General features: G+C 43.0%; 1 pseudogene; it reads left to right on the forward strand.

Moving 5' to 3' along the window:
- The first annotated feature begins 6,446 nt into the window (after positions 1 to 6,446).
- Positions 6,447 to 8,379, forward strand: LOC132675849 (histone H3.3C-like; annotated as a pseudogene).
- Positions 8,380 to 24,958: the final 16,579 nt, after the last annotated feature.

Genomic DNA, 24,958 nt, shown 5'->3' on the forward strand with positions numbered 1-24,958 from the left:
ATCAAGGAGATGCAAATGAAAACCACAATGAGGTATCGTCATCTTACACCGGTCAGAATGGCTAGTATTAAAAAGACAAGAAATGACAAGTGTTGGTAAGGATATGGAGAAAAAGGAGCCTTCATGCTCAGTTGGTGGGAACGTAAACTGGTGTAGCCACCGTGGGAAACAGTATGGAGGTTTCTAAAAAAATTACAAATAGAACTATCATGGGATGCAGCAATTCCACTGCTGGGTATTTATGCAAAGAAAATTAACACATTAACTCAAAAAGATATATTACCTCTATGTTCACTGCAGCATTATTTATAATAGCCAAACTATGGAAACAACCTAAGTTTCTCCAATGAATGAATGAACAAACAAAATGTGGTGTGTATGTGTATATATACATATAATATATTAATATATACACACATATATAATATATATTAATACATGTTCTATAATTATATATATGTAATAGAATATTATTCAGTCATAAAAAAAATAGTGAAATCTCACCATTTGCAACACCAAGGATGGACCTTTGTGGGCATTAGGCTAAATAAAATAAGTCAGACAAACAGAAAGACAAATAGCATTATGATCTCGCTTACATGTGCAACTATCCAACAACAACAGCAATGATAATGACAACAACAAGTTCATAGATACAGAGAACAGATTGGTGGTGGCCAGAGGCAGGGGGAGGAGGGTGGTGAAATGGGTGAAGGGGGTGAAAAGGTACAAACTTCCAGGTATAAAATAAATAAGTTCATGGACTGTAATGTATAACATGGGGACTACCATTAATAATGCCCTATTATATATTTGAAGGCTGCTAAGAGAGTAGATACCGAAAATTCTCGTTACAAGCAAAAACATTCTGGAACTACGTATGGTCCTGAATGTTAACTAGACATATTGTGGCGATCATTTCACAAAACAGTAGTCTCCTTACTGCGAGGATATGTTCCAAGACACCTGGTGGATGCCTGAAACCACAGAGAGTACCAAACTCTCTTGAGTTTTTTTCTACACATATATAGCTATGATACAGTTGAATTTACAAATTAGGCATAGTGAGAGATTAACAGCAATAACTAGTAATAAAATAGAACAATTACGACAATATGCTCTAATGAAAATTCGATGGATGTAGTTTCTCTTTTTCAAAATACCTTATTGTACTGTACTCACCCTTGTGATGATGTGAGATGATAAAATGCCTACATGATGAGATGTAGTGAGGTGAATGGTGTGTGCATCATGACACACTGTTAGGCTACCACTGACCTTCTAATGATACATCAGATGTTCTGGACCACGGTTGACCACAGGTAACTGAAACCATGTGAAGCAAAACCACAGATAATGGGGGGGACTACTATATACACAAATATTGAATCACTATGTTGTACACCTGAAACTAATATAATGTATGCCAATTATACCTCAATTAAAAAATAAATGGTGGATTATTCTTTTTTTTAAGTTTATTTATTTATTTTGAAAGAGAGCGAGTGAGTGAGCAAGCATGGGGGAGGAGCACAGAGAGAGAGAGAGAGAGGGAGGGAGAGAGAGACAGAAGGAGAGAGAATCCCAAGCAGGCTCTATGCTGTCAGTGCAGGGCTCGATCCTATGAACCATGAGATCATGACCTGACCAGAAATCAGGAGTCAGCCAACGGACTGAGCCACTCAGGTGCCCCAGTGATGGATTATTCTTAAATTTAAAACAAATTGCACTAAGGAAAGTCAGGAGAAAATATAACTGAATGTTGTCAAAGCCTCGGATAGAGGTGTCCGTGAAGTCTAGAAGCTACAGATAAATTCACAAAGGGAAAGAACAATAATTTCCATATGTAAAAATAGGTAAAGTATTTTATAAAATAAAGAAATAGGCAAAAAGGGGAAACATTTTTAGCTAAGATAAAACATTAATGGTTAATATATTTATATAGAACTCATACCCATTACTAAGAAAACCCATGAGATTCCAATAAATAAAGGGGCATAAATCATAGATAAGTTACAACAGAGAAAATTCAACTGGTATGGTAAAAAGCCCAACCCTTCTAGTAGTGAAATGAATGGAAATTAAAATAAGGGCAAGATCCACTAACTGAAGCAGAACATTAAAATCCTAGCATGTCTAGTGCTGGCGAGGATAGAGGTGAATATCAATCCCAACCCTTTGGAAACTGATTTCACTTCAAGAAATTTTAAAATTATTTTGGTTTTTTTTTTTTTGGGGGGGGGGGGCAATTGCTTGAAAAGCATCCTAAGAAGATAATGTTCAATATAGATAAAGCTTTTTCTAATGAAGAAGTTCATCACATTTTTTATGGAACACTGTACGTGTTACGGAAGAGGAAAGAGTTAAGTATTATGTGGCACACTGACCCAATAAACTGTTTTGCAGACATTAAAAGAATCAAGACCGCAACGCAACGTGTAACATGGAGAGTATGGTTAATAACATAACAGCTCTGTATGGGGGTAGATGGTAACTAAATTGACTGTAGTGATCACTTTGTAATATATAGAAATGTTGAATGAATGTTGGCCACCTGAAACTAACACAGGATTGCATGCCAACTATATGTCAATAAAATAAAATAATAAAGAACTCTGGAACACTATGAAAAAAAAAAAAAAGATTCCCAACTGTAGCAAGGGTGGGGCGCCTGGGTGGCTCAGGGCACCTGGGTGGTTCAGTCGGTTAAGCATCCGACTTTGGCTCAGGTCATGAGCTCATGGCTTGTGAGTTCAAGCCCTGCGTCAGGCTCTGTGCTGACAGCTCGAAGCCTGAAGCCTGCTTCAGATTCTGTGTCTCCCTCTCTCTCTGTCCTTCCTTACCCCCACTGCCCCCCCCCATTCACTTTCTCTCAAAAATAAATAAACACTAAAAAAAAAACTGTAATAAGGTAGAAAATTAAGTTTACATAGCAATTCAGTGAATCTCTTTGAGCTTCAAGTTTCTTTTTACTTTGTTATTTTAAGTGAAGTACAGTTGACATACAACGTTCTATTAGTTTTAGGTATACAACAGAGTGATTTGACAATTCTACACATTATGCAATTGAGCTTCAGGTTTCTTCTTAATGGAATGTGATGGTAATAGTACCTTCCTCCTGAAATGTTGTGAGGACGGGACGAGATGGCCCGTGCTCTGTGTTTAACCTGGCATGAGCCATGGGAAGCCTGCAGTAACTGTTGGCTAATGTTATGTTCATAATTGTCAACTGCAGATAATAAATAACTAGAACAGAGGATGAAAAAATAATAATAGTTCTGTTAGGGGGGTGGGGTTTACAGGTGATCGCTTCCTCTCTTTTCCAAACTTTATATATCGTGGATACGTTTTGTTTATAATCTTATCAATTTTATTGAGGTATAATTTATATGTCATAAAACTTACCCCTGTGAAGTATACCATTCAATGATTTTTAAAAATATTTATCTAGTTTTGAGAGAGATAGAGAGTGCACATGCACGAGCAAGCGGTGGAGGGGCAGACAGAGGGGGACAGACGATCCAAAGTGGGCTCTGTGCTGACAGCTGCAAGCCCGATGCAGGGCTTGAACTCATAAACCCCGAGATCATCACCTGAGCCTAAGTCGGGGCTCAACTGACTGAGCCACCCAGGCAGTCCCATTCAGTGATTTTTAATACACTTACAGAATTGTGCGACCATCACCACAATCCATCGCCAGGAAAAGGTCCCTCACGCACCTTTGTAGTCACTCCTCATTGGTACCCCAGCCCCAGGCACCAGCTGCTCTGCTTTTCTGCCTCATAGATTTCACCTTTTCTGGACATTTCATGTCAATGGAATTGTACAATATAGGGTCTTTTGAATCTGGTTAATTTAAATTTATAATCTTAGGAGTTAAAAAAAATAGCTTGCTACAGCTGTTGTAAAACAGAAACAAAGTATGTATTTTCCCTACAAAAGGGAAACAATAATGTGACATGATAGAGTATATCATACTGCATATATAAACGTATCAGACTAATATCTTGTGCGCCGTCAGCCTATACAATGTTGTACGTAAATGAAATCTCTCCCTTATTTTTAAATGTTCTATTTATTTATTTTGAGAGGAAGCATGATCCGGGGAGGGGCAGAAAGAGAGAGAGAGAGACAGAGAGAGAGACAGAGACACAGAGAATCCCAAGAGGCTCTGCCCTGCCAGTGCAGAGCCCCACACGGGGCTCAGTCCCACGAACTGTGAGACCACGACCTGAGAAGAAATCAAGAGTTGGACGCGTAACCAACTGGACCACCCAGGAGCCCCTAAATGATCTCTCAGTGAAACAAAACAAGACCAAAAGCAACTCCTGAGTGTGACGGTTCTTTACATTTGACCCAGCCTAGCAGTGTCCACCGGGGTTCTGGCAGGAAACAGATGACCCCTCATAAAGGTCAACAGAAAGGAGTTTAATAAAGGGACTGTTTGCAGAAGGGTTGGTAAAATTAAGGGAACCAACACTGCAGCATCCAAGGCTTCACCAGAGAGATGTTCCCACTTCTAGGCTAAAAGGGAAGGGCAGTGTTACTGGAACCTGGAGAGAGCTGTAGCCACAGAGGACAGGCCACCCGGTGGGAGCTGTGGCCTGGGAAGGAATGCAGTAGGCCGCCACCATGGCCTGCAGGGAGGGAGCCGGTGGGTGGCAGGAATCAGTATTCCACCCTCACTCTCCGTGTTCCATCTCACCTTCTACTGGGACCCCCCTATTGGCTGAACCCAGCTGGCAGGCAGGAGCGTGAAAGTCCAGGTAACACAGTCCCTGACATCAGCTTCCAGGGCAAGAGCAGGGCAGAGAAAGGCCAAGAATGAGCCCTCAGAGGCCACAGAGACAAGCCAGCACACAGCTTTCCCACACGTGTCTCCCTCCCTCCCTCCCTTCCTCCAGCACAGGACTTAATCACAGTGAAGGACTCTGAATGCTTTCCCCAGACCACGGACGCTCTTTCTGGATTCTGGACCTCTTGGGGCTTCAGGAAGATGGCTTCCCCAATGGGCATTTTATTCTTCCACAGAGCATTAGCATATTTCACTGTAAATATGTGTTGGCATGACCAACTCTGACAGGAAAGCATTGCTTCCCTGGAGGGGAATGGCTGTTTTATTCATGGTGCCTGGAAGGGTACCTGCCACACGGTGGGTGCCACATAAATATTTGCTGGACCGAAGAGAGTCCTTTAATTCTTTTGTGCTTCCACCCACAGCACCAACCCCAGTGCTGGCAACTGGCTTAGCGGATGGATTCTGGTATCCTGGTGAGAGATGAATAACCTCAAATTTTCAAGTTTCCTTCTGGGACAATTCAAGGCCATTATGGCCTCAGATTTTAGGAATATGCTAATAACCTAATGAAGGCGGGAAGAAAAGGCACGGATGTCTATTTTGTACAGAGGCAAAGTGATTTCCTTGGTTTCGAGCAGCTTAAATTGCTTCATTTTCTCCGTGGCAGCTATCCCACATGAAGGCAGCGTCTCTAACCGTTTTTTCTTGGCCCTGAAAGGAGCTTGTCACCTCTGGTTAGGGAGACATCAACCACCCATGAAACAGACCTGACAGGGTATACATAAGACAAAAGAGTGAAGCGGAACGAACTCGAAGCATGCATATACAGCTAATAGGAACTCTGTCAACAGGACAGAAATTATCAGACATTTTTCCCACTTAGCTGGTTCTCAAACTTCTGCAAAAATCTTCAAAGGAAAGAAAAAGAAACAATAATTTTCAGATTCAGTCACCCTCTCGGCCAAAATAGATGCTTCTATGTGCAGCCTCGAGGCCAGTGGCATTTCCTGACTGACCGTGGCCGTGAACATTCCATTGGGGCATCGATTTCCAAATATTGTCCCTAGCAGGGAGGCTCTAGGCTGACTCCCAGCCTCCTGGCCCCACGGCTCAGAGGATGCTCGGGAAGCCACAAAATTGGGATGAGTGCCACAAGGCAGGACGGAAAAATTCCCAATGCTGGGCCGCAGGGCAGAGTTGTCTGGAAAGAGGAGAAGGGATGAAGTGTGGGAGGACAATTACTAGTTCTGTGGAAAAAATACAGAATGAATCCAACATCACCCAGATAACCCTGCAAATCCCCTTCCAGGAACAGTCCAGAGAGCAGTGTGGAGTAATGAGAAGATGATCCTCTGAGAAGAAGACCCATTTTCAAGTCCTGGCTCTTGTTCTGCCATTTACTGGCTGGGGGACCTGAGGGTTCTTAGGAGTCTATAAAAAATAATTTCCTGTTGGCTCCTTCCGAGGAAGGCAGCATAACGTAGTGGAAAGGGCATGGCTTTGGAATCCTACAGATTTGAGTTCGAATGTGAGTCTATTATTTACTGGAATGCACGATACCGCTTTTATGTAGGATTTTTAGCCGGGCACATAGCCACCAAGGTAAACGCTATGTTTCTCAGCCTTCCTCATGGCTGTACATGACCACATGACTAAGTTCCAGGATTGTGAGTGAGAGTAGGTGTTTGGCTTCCTCATCTGCCCAGAAAGTGAAGAAGTATGTCCTGCCCTCCCCCCTTTCCTGTTGTCTAGAAAGCAAACTTGTGTGCGACTTTGGATCACACAAGTGCCCCAGGTGACTGACAGAAGCAAACACAATTCATTTCTGGAATGATGCAGTGACTCTTCAGGCCTCAGTGAATTCCACAAAGTTCCCAGGCACATATACTCACAGTAAAAGGCAAGACACAGACTGAGAAAAAAAAAATATTTGCAAATCACGTATCTGACAAAGGACTTTGTCTTAGTTTGGGCTGTTATAACAAAGTACCATAGATTGGGTGGCTTATAAACAACTGAAATTTATACTCAAAGTTCTGGAAGCTGGAAATCTAAGATCAGAATGGTTCGATTCTGGTGACAGCTAGTTTCTTGTATCCTCACATAGCAGAGAGAGGGCTAGAAAGCAGTCTGGAGTCTCTTTTACAAGGGCACTAATCCCATTCATCAGCACTCTACCCTCACGGCCTTATTACCTCCCAAAGGTCCCACTTACTAATATCATCACAGTGGGGGGTTGGGATTTCAACGTATGAATTTTCAGGGGACACAAACATTCAGTCCACAACAGACATGTATCTGGAATATACAAAGAACCTTTCAAGTCAATGATAAGATAAACAACCCAATTAAAAAGTGGGCAAAGGATTTGGACAGACATTTCACCAAAGAAGAGAACCGCATAGCAAATGAGCACACGAAAAGTTGTTCAAAATCATTAGGGAAACGCAAACTAAAACCACAATAAGATACCATTTCACACCTACTACCACGGCTATCACCAGAGACAGATAATAACAAACGCTGACAAGTATGTGGAGAAATCGAAATCCTCAAATATTACTACTGGCAGGAAGCTATTTCGGAAAACGATGTGTCAGTCTCCTAAAAACTTAAATTTACGCTATGACCCAGCATTTCCACTCTCAGAGAAATGAAAACATGTGTCCACGCAAAGACTTATGAAGTGTTCACAGCATCCTTAATCATAACAGCCAAAAGGAGAAACAGGCCATTAGTGGAGGGATACGCCAAATGAACTGCATCCATACAACGGAGAACCAAGTGGAATGCGAAGTGAAGACGCCACACAGAAAAAACCACATGTTAAATAATTCCATGCATGTGAAATGTCCGTAAAAGGCAAATTGTGGGAGATGGAAAATAGACTAGCGGTTGCCTGGGCCCAAGAGTACAAAAGGTCTTATTGGGGTAACATAGAAGTTCTAACACTCAGTTATGGTGATGGTTACAAAACTTGGTAAACTCGTTAAAAACCATTGAACTGCATACTTAACATGGGTGAATTTTATGAATGTAAACTCTATCTCAATGAAGTGAAAAGACCTAGGTTTGCAGCCGCTGTTAGGCTGCCATGGCTTCTAATGCCTCGCCGAGCTCCGCCCGAAGCACAAGGGTAGGTAAATAAAGAGGTGTCCACGAACGACGGCTCCTACAGAGCAGATCCACCAGACCCTGCGAATGCACCAAGGGTAAAGCCCAGAGGAAGCCACCTGCTACAAAAGCTACTCGCAAGAGGGCGCCCTCTCCTGGAGGGGTGCCGAAACATCATCGTTACAGGCCTGGTAACCGGCCCTCTGGGAAATTAGCCGTGATCAGAAGTCCACTGAACTTCGCACCCGCAAACTTCCTTTCCAGCAGCTAGTGCGAGAAATTGCTCAGGGCTTTAAAACAGATCTGTGCTTCCAGAGAGCAGCTATTGGTGCTTTGCAGAAGGCGAGTGAGGCCTATCTGATGGGCCTTTTTGAAGACACCACCTGCATGCTATCCATGCCAAACGTGTAACCATTATGCCCAAAGACATGCAGCTGGCACACTGCATATGTGGAGAACGTGATTAAGATTCCACTATGATGGGGCGCCTGCGTGGCTCAGTTGGTTAAGTGTCTGACTCTTGATTTCTGCTCAGGTCATGATCTCATGGTTCAGGAGTGTGAGTCCTACATCTGGCTCTGCACTGACAGTGAGGAGCCTGCTTGGGATTCGCTCTCCCTCTTTCTCTGTCCCTCCCCTGCTCGCTCTCTTTCTCTCTCTCTCTCTCAAAAAGAAAATAAATAAACGTTAAAAAAAATCCACTATGATGGAAAACATTTCATTCTTAAAAAAAAAAAAGAAATTCTCTTCTTTTTGTTATTGGTAGTTCTGAATATTACATTTTTTTTCCCCATGGGGTCAAAAGGTACCTAAGTATCTGACTGTGAATGGGAATCAGGCACTGGCAGTATTTCCATTTTCATTTATGCATGAATTTTTAATACAAATGCAGGGACTTAAAGCATTAATGCAAATCAAAATGTTTCTGTGAATACATCTCAGCAATTCAACTTTACAACAATGACAAATAAAACCGTTACATTTTTCTGGACAACGCCAACATTTGGATTTATTTTCTTCTTTTAAATATTTATTTTTGAGAGACAGAGCACAAGTGGGGGAGGGGTAGAGAGAGAAGGAGACCCAGAATCGGAAGCAGGCTCCAGGCTCTGAGCTGTCAGCCCAGAGCCCGATGTGGGGCTCGAACCCATGAACCACGGGATCATGACCTGAGCTGAAGTCGGATGCTTAGCCGACAGCCACCCAGGCGACCCTGGATTTATTTCAAACACAAGTAAATTTCTTTTTTTTTTCTTTTTTTTTTTTTTTTAAATTTTTTTTTATTTTTGGGACAGAGAGAGACAGAGCATGAACGGGGGAGGGGCAGAGAGAGAGGGAGACACAGAATCGGAAACAGGCTCCAGGCTCCGAGCCATCAGCCCAGAGCCTGACGCGGGGCTCGAACTCACAGACCGCGAGATCGTGACCTGGCTGAAGTCGGACGCTTAACCGACTGCGCCACCCAGGCGCCCCACAAGTAAATTTCTTATGGATAGCTACTAAATGGTATTTGTAGCATTTTTATCATACAGTAGATTCCATCCATTCACTATACTTTGTGAGGTATCTTACATGCAAGCACATGTTTCTAATGTTGTCTGTCTTCTGTGGTGTTCCTGTAAGTTTGCTATTAAAATACATCCCACTATAAAAAATAAAGGTTAAAAGACATAGACTTTTATGCACTGAACTTTCTTTTCAGAACAAGAGCAAAAGTCAAATTAAAAATGTTTTCAGATAAACAAAAACTAGGAGAGGTGATGAGCAACAGATTTTTTTTTTATTAAAGGAGTTTTTAGAAGACATATATACATATATATTAATTTTTTAATGTTTTTTTTTTGAGGGACAAAGAGAGACAGAGCATGAGTGGGGGAGGGGCAGAGAGAGGGAGACACAGAATCCGAAGCAGGCTCCAGGCTCTGAGCTGTCAGCATAGAGCCCGATGTGGGGCTCGAACCCGTGAACTGTGAGATCGTGATCTGAGCCAAAGTCAGACGCTCAACCAACTGAGCCACCCAGGCACCCTGAAGACATACATTATCAAGAAGAAAAAATATGTGAGAAGGTGGAGGATGCTAAAAGAAATGATAAGCAAATAAACCAGGAAGGGAAAGAAATTTATGTTTTATTTTTTAAGTTTATTTATTTTTGAGATCGAGAGAGAGAGAGAGAGAGAGAGAGAGAGAGAGAGAGACAGAGAATGAGAGCATGCAGGGGAGGGGCAGAGAGAAAGGGAGATAGAGGATCCAAAGTGGGCTCTGCGCTGACAGCAGAGAGCTCAGAGACCGATGTGGGGCTTGAACTCACAAACCGTGACCTGAGCTGAAGGCAAACGCTTAACTGACTGAGCCACCCAGGCACCCCAGGAAAGAAATTTATTAACCTGACCCAAGGCAACTACAAAAGCTCATGACAAACAGTATACTTAATGGTGAAATGTCAGATGTTGGCTCTTTAGAAACAAATTCAAGCAAGGACGTGTCCCATCACTACTTCTCTTTAATTTTGTTCAGGCCAAGTGTAAAACAACCAGAAAAAATAAAAGAAAGAAGGATCAGAAAGGAGGAAGTAAAACCACCCTTATTTGCAGATTGCATGATTATCTTCTCTGAAAACCTAAAAGAATTTATAAATACATTATTAGCATTAATACGATTTTTAGCAACATTAACAGATAAAAAATCAATACACAAAATCTAATTATATTTCAACCCACCACCAACAATCAGATTGAAAATGTAATTAAAATGATAAGATTGACAAGAGAAATGAAAGGTACAGAGTAAAGGTTTACTTAGGAGTAAATCTAACCACTTATGTGCAGGCTTTTTATGGAGAAAATTGCAATAATTTCCTAAAAGACGTTAAAGAAAACTGAGATAAATTAAGAGCTACATCATGTTCCTTGGTAGGGAGATTCACTATTGTAAACATGTCAATTCTCCGCAATGCAATGCCACTAAAAGTCCTAACAAGATCATTTGTAAAACTTGAAAAGCCTATTCCAGATTTCTACTGAAGAGAAAAAGGTCAAGAGTAGCTAAGACACTCTTAAAGAAGAATAAAGTTATGGGAATCATACTGCCATAGAGCAGGGCATTATTAATATAAAGTAATTAAGACAGAGTGCAGGAGCAGAGATAAATAGACCAATGGAGTAGAAGAGAGAGATAAGAAACAGACTTAAACATACGTGGAAACTTGGATGGGCAATTCAATAAATGATTTTAGGACAATTGGTTATCCGTGGGGAGGGAAGGTGTGGACAGAATCCCTACCTCACACTCTGTGCAAAAGGAATTCCATTTTGGATTCCACGTGGATTAAGCACTAAATAATGAAAGACAGATCTATAAATGTGATCAAATTGAATAAGAACTACACACACACACAAGTGCCTGTAAAATCTGGGGAAGACTTAAATAGGATGTAGTGCAGTTAATGGTATTTACCAGTGTCAGTTTCTAGGTTATTATATTGTACTATAGTTTGATAAGATAGCACCATTGGGGAATGCTGAGGAAAGGGATCACAGACCTCTATGCACTATTTTTTTTTAATTAAAAATATTTCTTTAGTGTTTATTTTAGACAGAGAGACAGAGTGCGAGCGAGGGAGGGGCAGGGAGAGAGAGACAGACAGACAGAATCTGAAGCAGGCTCCAGGCTCTGAGCTGTCAGCACAGAGCCCGACGCGGGGCTCGAACTCACGAGCCATGAGATCATGACCTGAGCTGAAGTTGGAGGCTTAACCCACTGAGCCACTCAGGAGCCCCAGTATTTTTTTAATTTTAATTTTTTATTTTACAGAGAAAGAGAGAAAGAGAGAGAGACAGAGGGAGGGAGGGGGGAAGAGGGGCAGAGGGGGAGAGAGAGAATCTCAAGCAGACTCTATGCTCAGTGTGGAGACTGATATGGAGCTCAATGCTATGACTCTGGGATCATGACCCCAGCTGAAACCAAGAGTCGATGCTCAACCAACTGAGCCACCAGGGTGCCACCATGCACTGTTTTTGCAAATTCCTGTGAGTCTACAATTATTTCAAAATTAAAAGTAATAAAAAAGTGAAAGGAAAAGTTATAAAATGTTTAGAAGACAGTATAAAATGTTTACGACCTCGAGGTGGAAGAGAGTTCCTTTAGCCAAGATTGAGAGGCAGAAACCATAAATATAGGTTAATGAATAAGATTACATTGTAGAGTTAGGAATTTCTTCATGAAATGATGCTATACAGAAAATAAAAATGAAGAAAAGACATGCGCCACACATGCAATCATCATTAAACGATTCGTACCCAGAATACAAAAATAACTATGAATCACCCAGAAAAAGAAACACAACCCAATAGAAAAATGGGCCAATATATAACAGACATTATTGGAAAAGAAACACAAACAGTCCAAAAGTATATGAAAAAAAAAAATCTCCCCGTCTATTTAGTAATCAGGGATGTGTTAGATAAAATCCCAATGAAATATCATTTTACAGCCAAAAATATGGCAAAAACTAGAAAATGAGACAGTATCAAGTGTGAGTAAGGATGGAGAACAACAGGAACTCGCATACACTGAGGATTAAGGCACAAAGTCGGGACATCCACTGTGGAACAGTGTTTGGCAGGGGTCACTAAAGCTGAACACATGCGTGTCACGTGACCCCATAGTGTGCGGGGTAAGCAAGAGTAGGAAACGACACAAATGTGCATCAGTAGCTGAAGAGATACACCATAGTACATTCATATGATCGAATACTAGATAGCAATTAAAAATGAACAAACGCTAAGTCTGCAAAACAAAATGAATGAATCTCACAAATAGCTTGCCTGAAAGAAGCCAGACACTAAGGAATATACAGAGGAGGGCTCCAGACCCAGAACAAATCGAGCTACACTCTTCAGTGATGCATACATAGGAGGTAAAAGCAAAGCAAAGCAAGAAAATGATTGTTCAAAAGGCAGGAGAGCGGTTCCCATGGGGGCGGGGGGTGGGATGTGCTTTTGATCAGGGAGAAGCAGGCAGACGTCATCCGGGCTATTAGCAAATATTCTCAATCTAGACGTGGGTCATGGTTCTATCAGCACCTACTCTGTAATTATTTGTTAGTTCGTATGGTAGATGGACTTTTCTATATGAATATGACCTGATGAAAGAGGAAAAAGGGTAGAGCATATACCATTCCACACTTCTTCCGTCAGAGTGTTTACCTTCAAATCCAAGTTACGTGAGAGCAGGAGTCCCGTCTAATGTATCCTTGCAGCCTTGCCGAGCGCTTGGTAGTTGCTCAACAATTAACTTGCTGCTATTGAAAATTAAGCTCGGGCTTATGAAACAGCATCTGATTTTACAGCCTAGCTTAACATTTTGCCCAGGAGTGACAGGGCAGGACTCAAGCAGCAGCCTTACCTGCATGCAGACTCTGTGACTAGCGGAAAGCAGAAGGCGGAGCAGAGGGAGAGGACACATCCAGTTGACTCTGCTAGGCGTCGTCTCACCGCCTGTATTCTATTAGACAACTTGTAGTTGAAAGTTACAAGCTCGGCTGGTCGGCAGCCTCATGACTAAGCAACTCCATTCTCTAGAGCTTTCAACATACCGATCTTTGGTGGGATGGTCTTTGGCAGGAACTGCCAGGGAAATGTTCCTGCATGGAGCCAGCTCTTGTCTAGAGAGGCACCTCTAGAAACTTCAAACAATGACAACCGCCCCAGGGTTTGGGGTACAGTTTATGGTTCCCTGCTTGTGACCCAACATCAAATTACTGAGCCCAGCTGCCTGGTAGATGACAGCAGCTTGTCTCTCCTCCGTGGGCTCCAGGGGACACAGAAATGAGGAGGAGAAAGGTCAGACGGTCTTTTGTTGCACAGGCAAATTGTGGCCTAGTGGTTCAGGCAGAAAGTCTCCATTTCCGCCTTCCTGCCTCCACAGGCTTGGAATCAGGTCATTGGCTCATTCTGAGTCAAGTTAACCCTAGTCGTGGTTGAGTCATGAGGAAAAGCCCAAGGAAGTTGGGGTTCCCACATGAAACAGTCTGCGTCGAGTCACAGGGATCGTCACTTAGTGTTCAGTTATTCACTCAACACGCAGGCACTGAGGGCCAACAGTGGGCAGGCCCCGACCCTGATACCGGGGTCAGTGTCCAGCAGGGGAAAGTCATGTCACTGTCTTAGACAAGGTTGATGCAGGTGTTGTTCAGGAAGAAGCAGATACGGTAGAAGTGGCAGTCTCAAGATACCACTCAGTTCTAGAGGAGTCTCCCTGAGTTTGGGAAGATGTAGTTTCAGGATCAAGGAAAGGAAGCACCTGACCATACCACCTGATCTGTCACGGCAAGTGCTAGAGAAGGTGGGGGGATGTAAATGCTTACCACATAAATTCTTGGAGGCCTGGGCTAGAAAAAAAGACACAGACGTTTGGGGAAAGACCCCCAACTTTTGAAGTTATGTCAGGAAGAGCAATTATTCTTTTGGAAGAGCTGTGTCTTAGTACTGTGTTAGAGACAGCAAGCTTGGCTATATGTGTAAATATATATGTTTACACTGCCCGTCTCCGCGGCCCCACAGCATTTACGGAGCTCCCTCTAATGCCCGGACTGTAGCTGGGTGACAGGAGACAGGCTGAGCCCCTCATCATTGAAACACAATGGGCTCCATGCTGTGATATGACTACATGAGACAGCGTGTCCTTTTTCTCAGAGCACACGTTTTACCTTGATCACTCATGCCAAAGAATACAAAACGTCTGGTGATCACGCAAGAAGCATGTCTGTTGAGTTATAAATGTTGACTCTGAGAGGTGACAGGTGAGTACGGAGCTGTTTATAAGCAGCGTATACATTTCTGACCATTTACGTAGTTAACCTTCTTGGATTAAAACTTAGATTTCCCACTCCACGTAACGTGGGTTTTTTGGTTTTTTTTTTTGAACAGCACATGAAAGTATTTGTGTGAAATGCAGGTATTCCTGACTGTATATTTACTTAATCAAAAGAATTTTGTGCCTTCTGGACTCTTATTTGTTTAATTATGGATTTGAACGTGCTAAGAAGTATAAAAATAAACTATGACAGGAGCTTTGAGAAATGGTGGCAGAAATATTAATTAAGCATGAGAGCAGAGAACAGATAGACTGCAGGATAGATCTGAAACTCTACAACTGAAGGACCTTCTTTATCTATTGTGAAGAGAGAAAACAACCTTTAAAACTGAGAAGATTGAAATCCTATGGGGCTGATAAAAAAAATAAAAGAAATACCAGATACAGAATGTTGAACAAGCGATAACCAATGCGGGAACACCGTACCGCAGGATATTCATACTACAATAGTGAGCCCTACGCTGGGGAGTACATTGTGAACGCCTGCTGAAGATTTTGGACGTTAGCCACAGCACATTTGGAAGCCAGCTGGGTACTGTGAGACCTGGCATTTTATAGGTAATCATGGTGCCATTGTCCTGTGCAGTGAAAGAGCGGGACTGCAGTCAGGGAGGCCAGGTGGGAAAAGAATGCAATTGTCTAGAGAGACGGGATGAGTCTGTGCCAAGGTGGAGGCGGTAGGATGAAGGGAAGAGCCGGTCTGAGAAGCATGTTAGGGACAGAGCTGACACCTTGGTGTCACTTGGGTGATGGAAAAAGAGAGCCAGAGAGAACCACGCGATTCTGGTGAGGGTGAGTCAAGGACACGGAGGTCGCAGGCTGAGGAGCAGGCCTGAGATGGGTTTGGCATCGGTCATGTTGGGGTCCTTGTGGGAATGTCACAGGGATCACCTGGGGAGAAAGCTTACAGTGGGAAGGAGCATTTGAGAGGGCAGAGGAAGACAGTGGAAGACATGGAGAGATTAGTTAGCCTAGAAAAGCAGGTCTTATCATCTTAGCAATGAAAGCAATCCCCCTTATTGGGAACATGGTCCCAGGTTCGTGGCCTACGTGACCTCTTTTCCCATGATCCCTCTGCATTACTGACCTTTCTATGTTCTTTCCCACATTGCCCTGGTGTGGATCATAGACTCCTGGTTCTCGAGGGGGAGATCAGCTCTGGGGCTCCCTCCCTGCTCCACACACAGGCCAAACCAGCAGCGATTCTTGGCCTGTAGGGTGAACAGCATGGAAGGATCCCTGTGCCCCTGAGCTCTCAAGAAATAGCCCCCATCATGGGAATCTGTAATTTTCAATGCCCCAAAGCAGTCAGCTTGGGTCCCCCCCCCCCCATAAAAGCCCTACCCTAAAATAGGGTCTTATGTCTCTCTCTTGTTCAAACCAAAATGCACGTCAAAAGACAGGTTAGCACCGTGCCTGCAGTGTGGCCTCAGAACTCATGACCAGGTTCCTCATGGGAACAGAGCCAGGGTAATGCTCAGGAACTGGTCGACAGAGAACAGTCTTTCCTGGAAGAGCACATTCTTGAGGTCCCAGCCTGTGGCTGGGTGCACAGTGTTCACCGTAAGAACCTGGACAAATGTTTGCAAGTGTCTGTCCTGTGTCAGGTGCTGTGCTACTCCCTGGGGATGGGAAGTGGCCCGGCTGCCATTTTCTTTCTGTCTGCTCCAAGCAGTGGTATGGCAGAGACTTGAAGTCTGTACGGGCCAGGGAAGCCCATCTTAGGTAAGTCCCGAGTGGACAGTGAGGGAGGCAAATCCATTACAGAGAAACAAAACAGCAAAAAGAACATCATATGAAAGAAATCTGGTTGTCAGCCTTGCCTCAAACCCCCAATTTCCAAACCTTAAAAATAGGAATGTCTCTGGGAAGATTATTTTTACAGTAATAAGAGTTTGGATTATATTTGAGTTTGAGTAACGACAGATATTAGATATTGCAGTGAAGGAGAAACAATCAAAGGTTAAACAAGAAACTTATCAGATGGAGCCAATGATTTTGTATTTCTTTTAATTTTCCATAAGTTGTGTGTTGAAGCCTCACTTAAAATTGTGTTTTTTTACATTATAGAGTAAAAAGTTATTTTTAATTGTTCCTTCTCTACTATTCTGACATTTAAAAAGGATCTTTCTATAAAAACATAACTGAGTAGACTCTTTGGATTATTTGCTCAGGCCTAAGGGAAATCTATCTGTGAGGTTTCAAGATTAGCTCTAGGTATCACTACTCAGTTGGCAGAAGCTCATGTGAACGGCAGGTGTAAGAAAATAATTAAACAACTATGAAGACATATATGTATAAAAATTATTATATACATATAATATTATTATATATTATATTATATATTATATTATATATTATAATAATTATATATTAATTATATATTATTAATTATATATATTATATATAATTAATAATATATATTATTATATATTATTTTTATGTATAAAAATATTATATGTATTATTATCATGATACTGTTTATAATAATGAGAAAATGAAAACACACTAAATGTACGAGAGAGAAATGAACAAATTATCATAGATATAACTATTCAAAGTAGTTCTGTATTGCTATTAAAAATGATGGCGTGGGGCACCTGGGTGGCTCAGTCGGTTAAGCATCTGACTCTTGGTTTCAGATCAGTTTGAGCCCTGCATCTTGCTCTGCACTGGCAGCTTGGAGCCTGCTTGGGATTCTCTCTCTTTCCCTCTCTCTGCCCCTCCCCCACTTGTGCCGTATCTGTCTCTCTCAAAGTAAACAAGTAAACTTTAAGAAATGATGACATAAGGGCCCCTGGGTGGCTCAGACTCTGATTTTGGCTCAGCTCATGATCCCAGGGTCCTGGTATGGAGCCCCGCTTAGGGCTCCACACTATGGTTGAGATGCGCTCTCTCTCTCTTTCTCTCTCTCTCTCCCTTTGCCCCACTCCCTGGCTAACATCTTCTCTCTAAAATAAAAAAAATTAATTAATTAAAAAAAGAGAAAGTTAAAAAAATAATGATGTAAAGTATATTTCTGGAGGTTTGGATGTGAGGTTGGGTACACCCATCATACACTTGACTCTCCCTAGGATACTGGCCAATGGAAAATCACTAGGCAAATGGAATTGAAATATTAGCTTTATTACTAAGTAGGCAAACACCAACAGCCCTGAGTGCAGGACTGTCTTGGTCAACTGGCTGGGAGAACAGGTCTTGGAAGTGAATCCAGGGTAGAGCCTCCTTCCCCTGGATGAAGACCTGAGTGCTTGACTATGGGGAGAGCTGGACCCACAGAACTGGCTCTGTATCCAGACCCCAAGCCAGCTTCCTTCCTGGACTATTGGTCTGTCTCATCTGCCTAATTATGGTCAAAGGGAGAGCGTAAAAGAAGCAGGTGCTGGGCCTGGCCTTGGTGGGGGGGGGGGGGGGCACCAACCAGAGACAAGAAGCTAAGAAGAGTCCAGTGAGCCCACCTCATAAGAGCTGAACTTTTAACACTTTAAGCCCTGCCCACTAGCAAAATGTGGCCCAATGTTGGGCCTCACCCAAAGAGCTGTTTCTGCTCATGCGAGTAGGTGAGTATAAAGAGAAAAACCCAGAAGGCTGTGGTCCCTCCAACATTCTCCAAGGAGGCAGAGAAGCTCCCTCCTCCATTTGCTGTGGTAGGAATATGACAAGAAGGAGAATAGTGTCCCCTCTTCCCTGATACATATTAACACGACAAGAAAATACATGATGTGATTATTACATTATTTATATTCTCAAGTATCAACATTTTTTTTTTTTTTTACCATTAGCATTCATTACTTGTACACTGAAAAGAAGTACAAATAAAAAATACATTTGGGGAAACTGGGTGAAGGGTGTGCCAGAATTCTCTGCACTATATTTGCAACTCTTTTGTAACTTTTACATTATGTCAAAATAAAGGTTTGGAATACACTAGCCTTGCGAACACTATCAGATTATGGGGAAAATACTTGAAATCATAAACACATTCAGGTTTATACATGCTTTCTGTCCTAGCCAAAATGGAGTCGCAGGGACTCACTGTAGCCACCAACTTGAAATAACTAAAAAACTGGGTGAAATACATGAAATAATGGTTTTCAAGACATTGGACAATAGGCACTGAAGGTCAGTGTTCTCTAAGAGCTGGGAAACCACTGTGGAGGTGAGCCCTATAATTACCCAGCTTGCTACATGGAGTTTCCAGGTGCACAGAGAGAGGGCACCCAGGAGGAGCCCTGGTGGTCTGAGTTGAAAAGGTGGAGCAAGGGGGCACCTGGGTGGCTCAGTTGGTTAGGTGTCCGACTTTGGCTCAGGTCATGATCTCGCAGTTTGTGAGTTCAAGTCCTGCGTCAGGCTTTGTGCTAACAGCTCAAAGCCTGAAGCCTCCTTCAGATTCGGTCTCCATCTCTCTCTGCCCCTCCCTCCCTCTCTCTCTCTCAAAATATAAATAATCATTTAAAAAATTGAAAAAAAAAATATGGGGCAGGAACTTCAGGGAGGTCAAGGTGACTAGATTCCACAGGGCCGAGTACCAGACAGGAGCAAGCTGCCCAGAGAGAAATTCTAGAGATCTATAGAGCAGTCTTCTAAGTAGTGAACTGTGCATTCATACAAACAAACTAGTCATGGCTGGAAAAAGAACCACCCTGAAGGATTAGGAGGAACAATTCTCAGAGGTCACACAGAGCTGAAAATAGTGCCTATTCCCATAAACCAGACTGAAAAAGCTCAAAATTCACAAGGTACTGGGCAAAATACACAGGAAAGTTCTGCCTCAGTAGTGGGGAAGAGCTAATTCTAGGTGGACTACTGCTCCCCCGTCACCTAACAAATCATAAAAGACCTAAAAGCACCATGTTGTTGCCAACTAATTCAACTGTGTCCCAGGACGAAGCTTGAGAATATTTATAGGAATACAGGAAGGTCCAGTGCCCAACAATGTCTGGCAGCAAACAAAAAGTTGTTGGGCATGCAAAGAAGTAGGAAAAGAAGAACCACACAGAGGAGGTACGTTGACCGGTCGAGACTGCCCAGAGTTGACACTGAAGGTAGAGTCAGCAGAGAAGGACGTTAATAGTTACGATAACAGTTTTCCAGATGTTCAAGAAGCTAGAGGAACATGTCAAGTGCTAGGGTGGAAGATATATTTAAAAAAAAGAAGCAAATCAAACTTCTAGAGATGAAAACTGCCATGTCCAAGGTTGGATTAACTAGACATTGCGGAAGATGGGCTAGTGAACTTGAAGGCAGCAGTAGGAACTACCCAAAATGAACCGATAGAGACTAGACAGAGAGAGAAAAGACCAGGAGAAAACGGGCAGAGCATTGGTGAGCCATGACATAATTTAAAACAGCCTAATTACATGTGTAACAGAAGTCTCTGAAGGAGAATGGGAGGAATCTGGCAAACAGAAAAGATTGCTTGAAGAAATAATGGCCCAAAATGTGCCAAATTTGATAAAAACTGTAAAACCACATGTCCGAGAATCTCAACAAACCACGGGCATGAGAAACATGGAGAAAGCTATGCCAAATAACACCGTAATCACTTCGCTCAAAATCAGGGATAGTGAGAAGCTCTTAAAGGCAACCAGCGGAACAAAACAAGTCATGGACAGAGGAACAAGGATAAGAATGACAGCAGTTATTTTTCTTTGGAAACAATGTGAGGAGAGCGGAACAATGTCTTTTAAGGGTTGAGGGGTTGGTGGGGGGGGGGAGCCAAACCTGTCAACCTAGAATTCTATAACTAGCAAAAATATTTTCCAAAACTGAAAGTGACATGAAAACCTTTTCAGATGTACAAACGCTGAAAGAATCCATCACCAGCAGAAGTGCATTATAAACAATGTCAAAGGAAGTTCTTTGGGTAGAAGGGACAGGACACAAGCTGGAAAGATGGACCTAAGCAAAGGAACAGACAATTCCAGGAACTTTAACTTCATGGCTAAATAGTAAGATTTTAACGTTATGTAACTCTCTTTAAAAGACATTGGACTGAGTGAAAATCATTGCAATACATCGTGGAGTTTATAAAATATGTAGACGCATGTGCATAACAACAGCACCAAGGCTGGGGTGGGGGTGGGGGGGGGGAAATGGAGCCGTTCTGTTGTGAAGTTCTCACAGCACCTGTGAGGTAGTGTGATTCTACTTGGAGGAGGACATGGTAAGTGAGGAGGCACCGTGTGCTTTCTGTTGGTACTGTTAGAGAAGGACAGATGGGGTGGGGAACGCAGAGGTGAGGAGAACCCATGAGGAAAACTCCTGGGAAGGGACCTGGGCAAGATGTGGGTACCACCCCCTGGTTGGGCAGCTCTGCGGGGCCAGGGGACATAGGAAGAGGCCAAAGCCCGCCTTGAACAGCGACAATTTCTAAGATTCAGAACTGAACTGAAGAGAAGCAAAAGGGTTCTTTGTAGAATCCCCTCTTACAGGCTCCGCCTTCAGCCTTCACGTGTATTATCCCAGAACAGAGCCAAACCATCTTCCGTATTCCCAGCAGATGCCATATTGCAGTTGATATTTTTGAGGCCAAATACCATAATGTCGTTAGGTGAGACATTCAGATGTGAGACTGAGGAGCTGGAGGGAATAAACACAGTGAAAGGAAGGCATGATTCAAAGACCAAGTTAGAGTCTACGTTGACAAGGCTAGACTGCATGAAATCCATGTAAATCAAGCTTCTAAATATACAGGGAAAGAGCACAAAGAAACCCACATCTGCCTCCTGGGATGCTAGGTCTCTCCACATGTAATAAAGCATCTAGCTGGGAACATTGGGAGAAAGGATTCTCTCCCTTTCGCTGACGAAAAATCCAAGGCATGCAGAGAATGATTTGCTCAAGGATACGAGCAAATAATGATAATCAGAATCAGGTCTAAGACTCAGGTTTCTTGACCTCAATTCAGATTTCTAGCTCTTTTTAAGTTGGTGGATCTTTAAAACTTTTAAATGAAGTATAATATATAGGCAGGGAAGTAAACAAACAAAGGATCAGACACTGACCACGCCAACATAACTAGAGCCCAGATCAAGAAAGAGAGCCTTCCCAGCCCCGGAAGTCCACTCCTGTCCCCTTCCAGTCACTATCCCCTCAAAGTAACTACTATCCTGACTTCCCAAAGCATGGAATACCTTTGCCTGTTTTTATACTTTCTAGAAATGGAAAAATAATTTTTCTTTTGCTTTTGGTTGTTGTAGTTAAACATTATTTTTGTGAGTTTCATCTATATTATTGCATGCATATTCAGGTAGACTATTCATCCCCAGAGCTGTATCGTGTCCCATTATTTCATCAGACAACCATTTATTTATTTCTTCTACCATATGCCAAGGACACTGGAGTAGTTTCTAGTGCAAAGCTTTTGTAAAGAACGCTGTCATGAAATTCTTTTAGGTGTCTTTTGATGAATACAAGTACACAGCTCGACTGGATACATATTTAGGACTAGAATCGCTGAGTTTTAGGATATGTGTATGCTAAGAATTAGTGGAGGGGTCCCTGCTTGGCTCAGTCGATTGAGCAACTGACTCTTGATTTCAGCTCAGGCCACGATCTCACAGTTTGTGGGATCGAGCCCTGCATTAGGCTCCATGCTGTCAGCACGTGCTTGGGATTCTCTCTCTCTCTTTTCTGCCCCTCCCCTGCTTGTGTGCACTCTCTCAAAACAAATAAACTTAAAAGAAAAAGGATTAGTAGATAATCTAATTGTCACATTTGAATTTGGGTGATCAAAATGTAAAAAATCACCTGACTACAAAATTTTGTATTTGTTTGTATCTGGGCATTTGCCTTCTATTGCTGTATAATTGTCTTTGCAGCTACATCATTGAGGAGTGGCTCATGACTTCATCTGCTTTGTATCTCTATGGTGCTGGGGGCTTGGGGCTGGGTACAGAGTACCTGCTATGTGAATTCTTTCTTATTCAAATGTACAAAGAACTGCATAGACACAGTTCTGCTTCCAGGAAAGAATCACTGACTTCAGACACACATGGGAAAGACAAAATAGCTCAAGAGAAAGAATAACTAAGCCAAGACGGGTTTTAAAGTTGAGAGCAGAGATCATGGCTCATAAATCTATCAGTCACAGTACCTAACACAGTGCCTTCCTCATAGGATGTGCTCAATAAATATTTGCCAAATGAACGGAATCAAGATAGAAATGATCATAAATTGGTTTTGTCACGTACAGCTCCAAGGAAAGTACATTTTGATATGGGAAAGCAAATACAGACTGGGTAAACGTTCGGGGGTCGGGGGGGGGGGAAACGTGCACTAATCTAACCCACAGAAAACATTTCACGTAAGGGACGCAACATAAGTGTTTTATTAATTTTCTGGCCACTTCTCCCAAAACAGAGAAATCCTGGCTCTCTCCTCCTGATCCCTAACAATGTAAAACTGAAGAGTGGATGAATTTGAGTGACTGAAGGTTGAACTTCATTCCTCAATAACCAGATGCATAGGAGAAGATTTGGAAAATTTCATTAACACCAAAGACAGTGGATCTCTCGAAGAGACCCGACCTCAGAAACTCCAGGTAAGATGTGGGCTGGTGGTAGGGACACAAGACAGTGGGGGCTTGACCCCTGGCCCAGGCTCCAGCTTTTAGGAATAAGGCCAAACTTCTCTGTCTGCGCAGCAACAACATTCACAAAGGCAGGCTTAAGTCACAGGGAACAAAGATGAGATGCCAAGGCTTTTCCTGAAAGGGATTTTTTGGAGAAAGGCAAGTCTTCAAAAGAAATCTGAACTTGACAGTGTCTTGAATCCCTCAACACACCCTCAGGCCTAAGCCGACAGAGAGCAAGTTACACAGATGTGTGCATTTCTGAGGAGGGCAACACAAAGGAAGCGTCTCTCGTCCATTTCTAAGCCAGATAGAACGAAATGTAAACCTCTGTGAGTTATGCTCAGTGGCAAGTTCTGACATCTCACAGGAAATCAAGTTTCTGCCAAGGAAAAGCCAAGAGTTTTTGGTCAGGACCCAAAGGACTTTTTCAAGCTTCTCATTAGCAAGCCAGAGAGTAATATGAGGTTTCTAACCCACTCTGTGAACCGCAGTATCTCCCCTTACTTAACATCAGAAAAACCGAAGACTGCTTTTTAAATGGACAAAGAACTCAGAGTGGCCTGTAACAGCTCTCCTGCAGGAAAGGGGGACAGTGAACCCTTTCCAGGGCGGCTGCGGTCAGCTGTGCCAAGCCCAGTCCTGTTGGGCCTTACAGAGAAAAGAAAGGGGGTGAGGATGGGGGGGAGGGGTGGTAGGAAGGAAGAGGAAACTGAACACCTACTTTGTGCTAAGTTTTTTATATAAAGTGTTTCACCTGATCCTCAAAGCCACTCTGCAAGGTAGGTTAATAGTATCCCTATTTTTATGGGCAAAGGAATAAATGCTTGCCTAAAATCACATGGCCAGTCCCCCTTCCCCTAGGCAAGTGGGGCCCCCGCTGCGGGCCTCATGCTCTAGAAGGCTTTGCTTTGGTCTTACTCTGGCCATACCGCTCTCCATGAAGTAAAAAGTTCCAGGGGCAAGAGATGTGTGCCTCCCCCCAACAGTGGACGATGCTCCAGGTACCTGGAGCCCTGGAATTCTCTGTCCAGATGGCCCCGCCTTCTTTCAAGGCCCACAGAGGCCTCTTTCCTGGGTTCATTCTCCTGAGTGGGTGCTGGGATGTTGATGTGTAATCCCAGGCCCCGGGGTGACCAAGGAGGCGATGCTGAAAGGGCCGTGTGAGCCAGTTGTCTGCACACATACACTTGAGGCTTCTCATGATGCACGACAGCGCTGAGCGGGAGAGGGTGGGAAGAGAAGGGAGGGTCAGGCGACAGAGAGGGTAGGAGCTCGAGGCTGGGTCTTCTCATTCCATCACGTCAGAGCAGAATTCCAAGTAGTCTGGGAATTCTCAATCAAAGATGGTCTTCCGGGTCACTATGAAGGTCTATTTGTCAAGGTTGGAGGAAAAAAAAAAATCCTATTTTTAACAGTTTGTTATATGTATATTTTATAACTCTTCAGTATGGAGGTATATGGCCTGGGGCCTTCATTTGGGCCCTTCCCTGGGTCCTGCAAATGTTGGTGGTGGGCCTGCCTATAGTCAAGAAAGAGGTGGAGCCCAAACCTAGCTCTGTCGTCTGCCAAGGGTGAATGCTTTGGTGACTGCCC

The sequence above is a fragment of the Panthera onca genome, chromosome B3 (assembly GCF_046562875.1).
Source record: "Panthera onca isolate mPanOnc1 chromosome B3, mPanOnc1 haplotype 2, whole genome shotgun sequence".
In the NCBI taxonomy this organism is placed as follows: Eukaryota; Metazoa; Chordata; class Mammalia; order Carnivora; family Felidae; genus Panthera; species Panthera onca.